Consider the following 12,843-nt stretch of genomic DNA (forward strand, 5'->3'; position numbering starts at 1 on the left):
TGACCTAGGAGGGAGAAAAAGAACAATACTTTAAAGATGACTTAGGAATTTAGTAAGTCATTGAAACTGAAACTTTTCATGGTGTTAGTTGAAATTAAAAGATCGTGTGAGACTTACAGATATTTTCCCAGTGATTCTAGACTTCTTGTCAGTATTTCATATTCTGTAGAATTTGGGGGCATGTGACAACATGTGATTACTGCCAACAACATTTTTCCATAATTGTGCTGTATCCAAGGCACACTCTGGTAATAAATGATGCTGTTGAACCCTTCCAAAGAAAAGAAGAAAAAGGAAAACAATAAAGAGAAAGTCCCTGGGCCGGGCATGTCCTCCAGTTGTAGAGTGTTTGTCTAGTGTGCCTGAAGCCCTGGTTGGATACCCAGCACAAAAAATAAAATAACATGGTTTGGCAGTCAAGTGAAGGAGGATGGTAGACAATGCACTAGTACCTTCAATATTCAGAGAGCAAATTTTTTTAAGCCTAATTTATTTTAAATTAAAAAACATTGTAGAAAATACATAATATTTTCCCTTTAATTCAAGGACATTAGCAAGATTGTTTATTAGAGTTCTCTCCTGAAGACTGCGTTTAGAGTCTTTCTAATGCCAATCCCCTAATACTGTGGCTATGATTTTGCATCAACCTAGGAACTTATCTAAAATAAAAATAGTAAGTATTAAAAATGTCATGAAATATTTACCAATGCTTCCTTTTCAGTACATTGCCCAGAGTAGCAGGGTCCATTAGAAGTGGAACAAACCAATCATTTTAGGGTTATGTAACAATCAATTGGGCATCACATTAGGGAACATTATTTTGAATTTAAAATTCCCAGTCACATTATGAATTGAGAGGTCAGAAGAAAGACATTTAGATTTGCAGAAATCAGAAAATGTGTTTTATGTGCCCTTTCTTTCTTTCTTTCCTTCTTTCTTTCTTCTTCTTCTTTTTTGGTACCAGGAATTAAACCCAGGGGTGCTTAACCAATGAGCCCCATCCCCAGTCCTTTTAAAAATATTTTATTTAGAGACAGGGTCTCACTAAGTTGCTTGGGCTTCACTAAATTGCTGAGGATGGCTTTGAACCTACAATCCTGCTTCAGCCTCCCAAGTCGCTGGGATTATAGGCATGTACAACCTCACCTGGTTTATGTGCCTTAGGAAACTAAGGGTATATTCCAGCAAAGTTAAAGAATAGTAAACAAGAAATAGAAAGATGTGCAAAGCAAGAATGGGGGAATTAACCAAGAGTGTTACTTTGACCTCTGTGCAATAGTCCTAGTAGCCACCTGTCCAGATTAAAATAGAAAGACCAGTGTCCTCAGGAAGAATAACAAAATTACTCTCAAGCTGTAGACAGTGTCATTACTGTGATTATGGAGTAACTCGGTGCTCTGCTACTGAGCTACACCCACAGCTCTTTTTTAAATTTTTTATTTATTTAGGTACTGGGGGTTGAACCCAGGGATGCTTTACCACTGAGCTACATCCCCAGTTCTTTTTATTTTTTACTTTTTAAATTTTGAGACAGGGTCTCTCTAAGTTGCTAGGGTCTATCCAAATTGCTGAGGCTGTCCTCAAACTTGTGGTTCTCCTGCTTCAGCCTCCCTCAGCTGGGGTTACAGGTGTAGCTAGGAGTGCAGCACTTAGATGATGTTCAAAATTTAATGACAAGATGAAATTCCAATTTCTTCTCTAAGTAGAAAAAAGTGAAAGGCAATACAAACTCTCAGAAAAACACAAACCTGTAAGAAAATTACAAAAACAAACAAAAACTGGGTGTTTTGTTTTTGTTTTTGAGAAACTGAACACCCCCACCTCATTTACAGCAACGCACAGAACCGTACAACGTTTAAAAGGCAAAGTAAAACATGTTCTCAAGATAGTGAGAGTTCTTAAACTAGATGCCAAAAGCACAAGATGAAAAAAATTTTTGATCAATTTAACTCTCTTAAACTAAAAAAAAAATCTGTTATTTAAGTATTAACATAAAGAAAGTAGGACAAGCCACAGACTGAGAGAAAATGTTTGTGATACATGTTGACTGACAAAGGAGTAGCCACAAGAGTATATAGGGCTGAGGGGTAGTGGTAGAGTGCCTGCGGGCATGGGTTCAGTCCCCAGCCCTGAAAAAAAAATAGAACCTGGGAGTGTAACACACACTTCTAATTCTAACAACCCACAAGGCTAAGGCAAGGAGGATGGCAAGTTTAAGGATAGCCTGGACACTTTGTATCAAAATAAAAAGGACTGAGGAGGTAACTTAGGAATAAGGCAGCCCCTGGTGTACAGAAAAGAAAATTTAAAAATACAGCATTACTAAAAATCAATAGAAAAATGACAAAGAGACCAAACACTTGCCTGGTATTTTATCAAAGAGAATGTACAAATGGCTAACAAAAATTGGCAAAGATGCAGGGCATGGTGGCACAGGCCTGTAACCCCAGTGACTCAGGAGGTTGAGGCAGGAGGATCACAAGTTGAAAGCTAGCCTCTGAAACTTAACAAGATCCAGTCTCAAAAAAAAAAAAAGTAAAAAGGGCTGGGGATGTGGCTCAGTGGTTAAGAGTCCCTGGGTTCAATTCTTGGTATCAGAAGTGGGGTGGATCTGGGGTTGTGTCTCAGTGGTAGAGCACTTGCCTCACATGTGTGAGGTACTGGATTCAATTCTCAGCATGGTATATAAATAAGTGATTAAAATAAAGGTCCATGAACAATTAAAAATTTTAAAAAAACTGGAAAAGATGCTTACTTCTGTTATTAGTCAGTAAAACACAATGAAATATCATTTGTCAATTACAAATAGCCAAAAATTATGAAGTCTGAGAATGTCAGAGGTATAGAACAATTGGAATACCTTAGGCAAAAACTTGATGTAACTATTTAGAATAATGTTGAATGAATGTCACTCTCAGATGAATATCCTACAGCATCCTGACCTGGAGATATATTGTTCCTAGTAGAACCATGACGGCAAGTAACTGAAAACAAGTTGATATCCTTCAAGGGAAGCATGGATAAATAAAATTGTGGTATAATTACCCATGAAGTACAATAAAGCAGTGAATATGAATGACCTGAACCTGAACAGCAAAAAGACAAATCTCAGGAATGTAAAGTTGAGGGGGAAATCCTATGTCAAAGAGCACAGAATGATTCAATTTAAACCCAGTTTAAAAAACGGGCAAAATTAATAACATAATAATTCAAGAGATTACCACATGGAGTAAAATTATAAAAAATTACAAAAATGGGGCTGCGATTGTGGCTCAGCAGTAGAGCGCTCACCTAGCATGCGCGGGGCCCTGGGTTCGATCCTCAGCACCACATAAAAATAAATGAAGAGTATGAAGGTGTTGTGTCCAACTACAACTAAAAAATATATATTAAAAATTACAAAAATAAAAAGGGCTGGAAATGTAGCTCAGTGTTCTAGTATTATTTTTTATACCTTGCACATTTCACACATATGACATATATTTATTTATCTAAGGGAGGCAAGACAGTCAAAGTGTCAGTAACCGTCTATTTTATTCCCAGTAAAAGCCAAAGTTCCTGTGGCAGATGGCAAGTGGCACTCACCTGTAATCCCAGCAATTTAAGAGGCTGAGGCAGGAGGATCCCAAGTTCAAGGCCAGCTTGGACAATTTAGAGAGACCCTCAGAAACTTACTGAGACCCTGTCTCTAAATAAAAAGGACTGGGGATTAGAATAGTGGTAAAGTACCCCCAGGTTCAATCCCTAGCACCAAAAAAAAAAAAAGTAAAAATTTTAAAAGCCCAGGTCTTCACCAAGGCCTCCAACACCCTACGTGACCTAAACCCTCCCTCTTACATCCTAGCACTTTCCCTTTGGCCCACCATACTGGACACACGGGGCCCTTGCTCTTCTTCCAACATGCCAGATATGCTTTCTCATTAGGACTCTTGTGTTAGCTATTTCCTCTTCCAGGATAAATATCCCTAATTACCTTTAATTAACTCCCTTACCTCTTTTAATTCTGCTCAGAAGTCACTTTCTCAGCGAGGGACCTACCCTGACCACCTCATTAAAAACTACAGCTTGAGCCAGGCGCAGTGTTGCATGCCTGTAATCCCAGTGACTTCAGAGGTTGAAGCAGGAGAATTGCAAGTTCAAAGCAATTTAGAGAGACTTGTCTCAAAATGAAAAATAAAAAGGGCTGGATATGTAGCTCTGTAGTAAAGTACCCTGGAGTTAAAAAAAAAATTACTGCTTGAACCCCTTCCTATACTTATACATTCCTAATCCCCATGATCCTTCCTTAATAGGATTTCCTAATATTTTATGTAATTAACTATTTATGCTATTTATTATTCATTGATCATCTCTCCATCATCAGAATGCAATCCCAGAAGGGCAGGGGCTTTTGTCTCTTTGTCTGTTTTGTTCACTAATGTGTCCCCAGCACCAACAGTGACCTGGTACCAGGTTGGTGCTGAATTCATGAGTGTTGAGGGCGTGAATGGAGTTCTTCAAGAATGGGAACAGAATAGCACAAGAACCACAGGCTGGGCCAGGGTATCCAGTCTTATCTGGATAAAACATTAAAATATCCTTAACATATTCAGTTGTCCAGAAGGACTTCCCACACTGGGAAAATGTGTGGTTGGCCAATCCCATACGTTTTGGCAATACTCCACACTTTTGCTCTAGTGTTTGAGGAATAGGATCTGAAGAGCCATTCATAGAAAACAGTTGTGCTGGGAGGGAATATTTATATTGTAAAAGAAACTGATGGGAGATCCAACTCACTTCTGAAGGTTGGGAGATGGTCCATTTGATTTGGGGCATGGGGATCTTTAAAATATGGTCCAGGTGATCCAATGGAGCACAGAGGATATCCGTGAAGAAGCTGAGTGTAATGAACAAGATCTGTCAGTAGAGGGCGATGGGACAAAGAATACCTGAAAACAAAAATAACTAACCACCCCCACACACTGGTCAGGAGTGTTGCTAATTCCTTAAGACTGTGGATGCAAATGTAAAATACCCAGCTACCAAATTATTGAAAGCAAACACGAAGACTGATTTTATAATCGTGAACAGGACAAAATCTTTAGAACAAAACAAAATCCAGAAGTCATAAGAAAAGAATTAACATTTAATAATTAGGGTAAAACATTAGAATTTGATTATAGTTTTAAAAAAATAATTTGTGGTCATGTGATGACTTGATTTCGTATATATGTATGCTGAAACTAGTCAAGTTTTACACTTTAAAAATGTATAGATATTGTCTGTCAATTACATTTCAATAAAGCTGTTTTTTTTTTTTATTGTTGTTTTGCTTCCCCCTGCGCTTTAAGAAGCCTCAGAAGGAAAGTCTCATAAAGTAGGTTAAAAAAACAAGTGACTACATCCAGGCATGGTGGCATGTGTCTGTAATCCTGGCAGCTCAGAGGTTGAGGCAGGAGGATTACAAGTTCAAAGCCAGTCTCCACAACTTAGTGAGGCTGTAAGCAACGTAATGAAACCCTGTCTCCAAAAAAAAAAAAAAAAAGTAAAGGCTTGCTAACTAACTAAATATATATATATATATATATATATATATATATATATTTTTTTTTTTTTTTTTTTTTTTTTTTTTTTTTTACTTATTTAGAAATCTTGGAGATCAAGTCCCATGGCAACCACTCTATCCTTGGAGATTCAAACATTCCTCTTTGGTCACTCTAGCCATTAATCACTTGTGTGCCCATTGTGTGAGATCCTCGGGTATGTGACATTTTAGTTATAATATTGAAGTGGCACCCCCCCTTTCTCCATTGAAAAGGCTTAACTGGGCTTCTCCAGAAACCTTCACCCAGACTGATTTTAGGACTGTCAGCAAAAGAATCTCTGCAAAAGAGTTCAATGTAGATAAACATCCTATTTTTGTGTTGCCCTGTTTAGTTGGCCACTGGCCGAGAAGATACCAGCACTCCAGGTGCTGGACACCCCCTTACTAGTTTTTCACAAACATATCCAGTATAGTACTTTGAAGAAATGTGCAAACAAGGCCTCTGGCTTCACAGAGATGTCTACATTTTTAAGATAAGGGAAGTTACCAAGTGGGCTCCATGGTAACAGCTGTCAGGGGGAGAATAGAACGAGCAGAAGAAGCTCTCCCCTTCTCAGGTGTTGTCCTTGAAGGGTTAACTTGCCCAGAACAGTGAACGAAAAAGCTGCTTTTATGTGAACTTTTGCAGACTGTGAACTTCTGAGCCCCTCCCCTTACATGCTGGGTATAAAACTCTGAAACTCCCTGAACTCGGGGTTCAGGGGATTAATTGATTACAGCAAAAGCTATGTCCTCTGAACCTGGCTGCAGCCAAATAAAACAGTTTCCTGCTATCTTCGGTGCCTTGCCTCCTTTGTCCCTATAACAGTATGTCTAATCTTTTATACATTGAATGTTTGTTTAACTGAAAATAAGCTCTGAGTAACGCCATGTTTTCAGAGATCTCTATTTACTAAGGGCCTCTCCCATGGGCCTATTTTACAGTTTTCCTATCTTATCTTCATCCTGTGGTGGATTAATTTCTGTTCATTGTTCATTTATTCACACCAGATGTTTTCCCTTCAAAGACCTTCCATGCCCCCTCTGACAAAAGGAGGTTGCCCTCTATCCTTTCTTATTGTTTGTTTTTTTTTTTTTTTTCATTCTTATGATGGCATGTTTATCCTTGGGACATTGATTTAGTGTCTGAATTCCTCAAAAAGGAAGAGCTGTGCCTGCTCTGTCCCCTATTGTGTCCCCAGGGCCTGGCACTAGGCCTGACTTACTGAAGCACTCTTTTTTTTTAATATTTATTTTTTAGTTGTAGGTGGACACACAATCTTTATTTCATTTTTTTTATGTGGTGCTGAGGATTGAACTCAGTGCCTCACTGTGTGCTAGGCAAGCACACTACCACACTAAGCCACAACCCGGCCCCTTAAACACTCCTAAGTCTAGAGGAATCTTGCCTCCCTGGATTGTGGTAAGAGTCAAATGAGCCAGACATGGTGCCTATGATCCCAGGACCTGGGGAGGCTAAGGCAGGAGGATTTCAAGTTGAACACCAGCCTCAGCAACTTAGTGAGATCCTATCCTAAAATAAAAAATAAAAAGGATTGGGGATGTAGTTTAAAGGTGAAGTGTCCCTGGGTTCAATTCCCATTACAAAAAAAAAAAAAATTCAAATGAATCAAGACAAAGCAACTAACGCAAGAAGTGGCCAATACAATCTGAGTATATGTAATAAGAAGAGAAGAAAAGCTCTGGGCTAGGTGATGGGAAGCTTTGGAAGTGTATCTTTCTCTTCTGCTAGACTCTAGGGATTTGAATGTGTAGAACCAACTGGAAAGTCAAAACTTCTTCTGTTTTTTAAAAATTTCCAAAGCATGGAGATTAGAAGTAGAGGGCTTTTCTCCAGACAAACATCTTAGTGAGATTTGGTTATAGAAAGACCCTAGGGCAAGGCAGGCAGAAAAGTGTAACAAGAATGAGGAGTCAGCCCTGGACTGTCCAATATGGTGGTCACTGGCCATGTGGGACCACTGAGCACTAGAAATGCAGCTGGTCCCAAGTGAAATGTACTACTGATATAAATGTACTACTACACACATATTGGACTTTGAAGACAGCATGAAAATACTGAGATCCTGTCTCAAAAGAATGCACAATAAATTAGTATTTTTTTATATTGGTTTGATGCTACAAGTGTAATATTTGGGATGTATTGGGATATATAGAATTTGTGATTAAAATTAATTTTACCAGTTTCTCATCTTTTTTTCCTTTGGTATCAGGGATTGAACTCAAGGCACTCAACCACTGAGTCACATCCCCAGCCCTATTTTGTATTTTATTTAGAGACAGGGTCTCACTGAGTAGCTTAGTGCCTCCCCTTTTGCTGAGGCTGGCTTTGAACTTGTGATCCATCTGCCTCAGCCTCCCAACCTGCTGGGATTACAAGTAAATGCCACTGGACCCGGCGTCTCATCTTTTTTTAATGGCTACTAGAAAATCCAAAGCTTAGAACTACATAGAGGGTATGTGGGTGCAGTAGCGTATACCTGTAATTCCAGCAACTTGTGAGGCCAAGGCAGAAGGATCACAAGTTCAATGTCAGCCTTAGCAATTTAGTAAAACCCTCAGCAATTAAAAAAAAATTTTTTTTAAATAACTAGGGGAGCTTGGGTTCTGGTAAAGCACCCCTGGGTTCAATCCCCAGTACCAAAAAGCAAAACAAAAAATCTACATCAGTGGTCCATATTCTATTCCTATTGGAGAGCACTGAGTTAGAGGCTAGCAGTCAGAGAAGGGTAGGAATACGCTCCTGGGAGCAAAGCTTGAAGATGGCGGCAAACATGGCCTGAGGGGTCCCAGGGGTAGTGTCAGCGTGAACAGTGGACACAATCCTAATGTAGAAAATAGAGTCTCTTGATTGAAAAATAACAACAAAAATAAGGCACATTATTGATATCATAATGGCTTCTTGAAGAGTTGGTGGGTTCTCTGTATTCCAGGCAGTGTTTTACTTTGTGTACCCAGGGGTCCCACCTGTGCTTTGCTTATGCCCTCCTGAATTCCCACACCCACAGGGGTCCAAAAGCATGCTTCACCCTGACTGTGGGTGGCTGTGGGCCTAGACCCTTCCAAGCTATATCATGTAGGAGAGTGATGGGAAGGTCTAATTTCATTACAGGTAAGGGTGCAGGGACCAGTTCTAACCCCATCAGTGGAGATGGCAAAGCCTGAACTCTTGTGGAAAGATGGGAGCTACAGGCTGCCAAGAGCACTCTATTCTTTTTTTTTTTTAATCTTTATTTATTTTTTATGTGGTGCTGAGGATGGAACCCAGTGCCTCCTCACAATGTGAGGTGGGCGCTCTACCAATGAGCTACAGTCCCAGCCTGAGCACTCCATTCTTAATTATATCTGTTAGCCAATGCTGTGTAACCAACCAGCCTAAAATGTGAATGATTTGAAGACAGTGCACATGTTGATTGTTCTTAAAGTTTATGACTTGGCTGGGCAATTTGGGTCTTAGTTGGTCTCACTGATATATCTAATAATCAGTTTATACAAAAGCTTTATTCAGGGGTAAAATTAAGCTGCTAAAACTTCATGTTGGCTGCTACTATTGAAATAATGTGCTTGGGGAGTAAAAAGAAAATAAATAAAAATAAGTTATTTCTTTGCCTTAAAATTTATTTTTAAAAATGAGTTACTCATGGGACTTATTCGTCTTTCCAAGGAACATACTGACTGATCTTAAAGATTAGAAAGTTCAATAAATGGTGTCTTGAATATCTGCAAAACTGGAAAAATAAACCTGGTTCAAGAAGAATGTACAAAATATGTAAAGTAGAGTTGACTCTTTGAAAACAAAGGAACCCCCCCACACACACACACACACCTACACACAAAGTGAAACAGACTCCTCCTGTCAGTATATGGTGGAGTCTAGGTGGCACCCACCTGTAATCCCAGTGACTCAAGAGGCTGCGGCAGGAGAATTACACGTTCAAGGACAGACTCAGCAACTTAGCCAAGACCTAAGCAACTTAGCAGGACCCTATCTCAAAATAAAAAAATAAAAAGGTGGGGATGTAACTCTGGTAAAGTGCTTCTGGGTCCAATCCCCAGTACTCGCCCCAGCCCCCAAAGGATCTGGAGTCTATTACCCCACCTAGCTGGCTTGGGACTTTCTTTGGCCAGCAGAATATAGCAGAAGTGACAGTGTGTTGACAGTTGTCCCTGATGGTGCAACTGAACTCTCCCTCACCAGGTCTCTCCTTGTCCACCATGCTAGCCTGGACTTGTTTTCATGACAGAGTCAGGAGTCCCCCAAAAAGGACAAAGGCCCACATGAGATTGGTGGGCTCTCAGAAAAAAGAGATCTTTCTAGACAGAGACCCAGATCTATGAGCATGACTGGTCTCTTTAGTTAGACGAACAAAACCTCCAGTATATGCTTGTATCAGCTCAACTCGGACAAAAACAGAATCAGTTTAAATGTCACCAGATTCAAAGACCTATACGATGTGCCCACAATTGATTTACGGTGAGACTGCTTAACCAGGAGGAAATATTCTGAGCCCCAAATATCAAATGATTGACATAGATTTGATTTTCACAAAAGTTTACGTGGGAACCTGTGCTTTTCTTCCCAGGAAAATCTTATATATAATGAGAGAGTCCACCCCTGGGTGTGTTACTGATCTTCTCCTCTGAGAGCCAGTAGCACCCTGCTTTGGGGGATGCATGCTTTTGCTTTGCTGTCCTTTAATAAGTCTTTGCTTGTGGCTTTCTTGTTTGCTCTTTTCTTTTTCTTTTTTGTACTAGGGATTGGACCCAGGGGCACTTAACCAAGAGCCACATCCTCAGACCTTTTTATTTTTTATTTTGAGACCGTCTCACTAAGTTGCTGAGGCTAGCCTTGAACTTGCCATCCTCCTGCCTCAGTCTCCCGAGTCTCTGGGATTACAGGGTGCATCACTGTGCCCAGCTTTGTGCTTTGTTTCAACACAAAATTCTTTTCAGCAGCATAAATCAAGAACATGCCCAGTTGGAGTTGAGATCCTGTGCCACTTGGAGGGACTGCCTTGGACTCCTCTTGTGACAGAAAGCAAGCAAAATATGCCACCTGAAAATGTGGCTCTTTTACATAAAAATTAATTCTAAGCTGAAGGCACCTAAAAAGCAACAAGTACAGCAAAAAAGCTTCCTTTGCCCTCCACCTTTGCTGCTGGTAGGCAGGATATAAATTCTTTAGAGGAGACAACTATAAACTCTTATCAACCCAGAGTTGGCAAGAGCACAATCTACAAACAAGTCTACCCTATCACTTATGTCTTGTAAATTTATCTTCCTTGCTTCACTGCCCTGGGAAGCCTAAAACTGCTTTCCTTTGTCCTGTCATTTCTCTACAAATGTATTGTTCATTTTGAAGCTGCCATATGAGCTGAAGTTTGAAGCCACTGCTTTGAGTTATTTTTCTTTCTCTGATATGATTTATGAATTCATTCATTAGTGAGCTGTTTTTTTCTTAATCTTTCTTTTTTATTTGTTTTTTTTTAGTTGTAGATGGCCACAATACCTTTATTTTATTTATTTATTTTTTTATGGTGCTGAGAATTGAACCCAGTGCCTCACACATACAAGACAAGCACTCTACCACTGAGCCCCAGCCCCAGCCCCTCTTGTTAATTTTTCTTTTTGTTAAAGAGCCCCAGCTAAAAATCTATGATGGATAAAGGTACCGTTTTGCCTCCCCTACAAGGCCAAAGCTGGAACTGGTGCACCATTTCCTAGGCTACATTCTGCTGGCCAAAGTGAATCACAGGACCAGCCCAGATTTAGAGGCCAGGAAAGGAGGCTGAGGCAGGAAGATAGCAAGTTCAAGGCCAGCCTTATCAAGAACTAGCAAGGTCCTAAGCAATCTTAGGGAGATCCTGTCTCAAAACAAAAAGGGCTGGGGAGGTGACTCAGTGGTTCAATCCCTGATACCTGATTTTTTAAAAAGAAGAAGAAGAAAGAAAAAACAGTCATTTCTAAGTCAACCCAGAGGGCTTTGTTCATCACAGACTTCAGTGACAGGGCTTTCTTCTGTGTGTGTGTGTGTGTGTGTGTTTGTGTGTGTGTTATGCTCAGAGGCCAGGATGACATTGGCATTCTACAAGTTTCATTTGCTCCTGCTTGGGTCACAGATTCTTTTGATGGCTGCAATTAGTGGCCTCTGTGTGTTCCACATGCTTTGCTGTATGACTCATCCATTCTTCTCTGTCCCCCAAGGTATTCTTGTAGAAGCAAGGCATATTTAGCCAGTAACACAAGAATCTGTCTCCCCGGGATCCCAAACCAAACTTAGGCTTTACTGTTCCCCCTTGGGCACTCCCCTCTCCTTTGTCCTGAGTCTGATCTGGGTTCACCCTGAGGCTTGTCTTGAGTGCCTGCTGTGCAGGGAGCCCTGGGCCTTTATCAAGCTTGTCCAGAGTTCAGGAGAAGACACAGAGCTACTGGAGCCTCTCACAGAGATCAGGGCTCACCTGAGCCTTACCTGCAGTGCTCCACGTACAGGGAGCCAACTGGGAGCAACTGGGAGCCAGTCATCTCTGTCCTGGCACCTTGGGAGTCAGAAAAGAATGGATGATCATATGGCAAAGTGCGTGGAACAGCATAGGCCATTAATTGTGACCATCAACAGAATCTGTGACCTGAGCAGGAGCAAATGAAATTTGTCAGATGCCATGTCAGACTGGGTTCTAAGCTCCCCACCAAAACTTCTTGAACTCCACTAGAGATCAGTGTCTCCTCGTTCTTAGCCTCTGGCATCGTGAACCTCTTTGCTCATCCTTCTTTGCCTTAACATTCCACAGTAACTGGGACTGTCTGTTCCTAGGCTGATTCCTCCTCTTGACACTGGACTCCTTATAGGAAGGGCCAGCAGGTTGCTTTTGTCTTCAGTGGTCAGCAGAGAGGGAAGGTAGTTTGGGTATGGACATACCGGCAGGAAAGGGACCAGAAGCAGGGTCCCCGATGCCCCAGCCAACTGTCTACCATACCTCTTGACATTCTGGTCCTTGAGATTTTTGTAACCAAATGCCAGGATGACTCCCTGACCTCCAGTGATCTGTGGCAGGGGCAAATGATCTGGCTTTCTGAGCCTGTGGTGAGGTTCTTTGGAATGAAGGTCCACCTTCATTCTTAATGTGGTTTCCTTGTTAGGACTATTAGCACTGAAGTCAAAGAGATGAGTTTGAATGCCAGCCCATATGCTAAGCTATGTGATCCTAGCCTTTCTGCTAGCGTGTGAATTGTGTCTCCCCCAAATATTTGGGTTGAAATCC

Source organism: Marmota flaviventris, chromosome 18 (assembly GCF_047511675.1).
Source record: "Marmota flaviventris isolate mMarFla1 chromosome 18, mMarFla1.hap1, whole genome shotgun sequence".
Classification (NCBI taxonomy): Eukaryota; Metazoa; Chordata; class Mammalia; order Rodentia; family Sciuridae; genus Marmota; species Marmota flaviventris.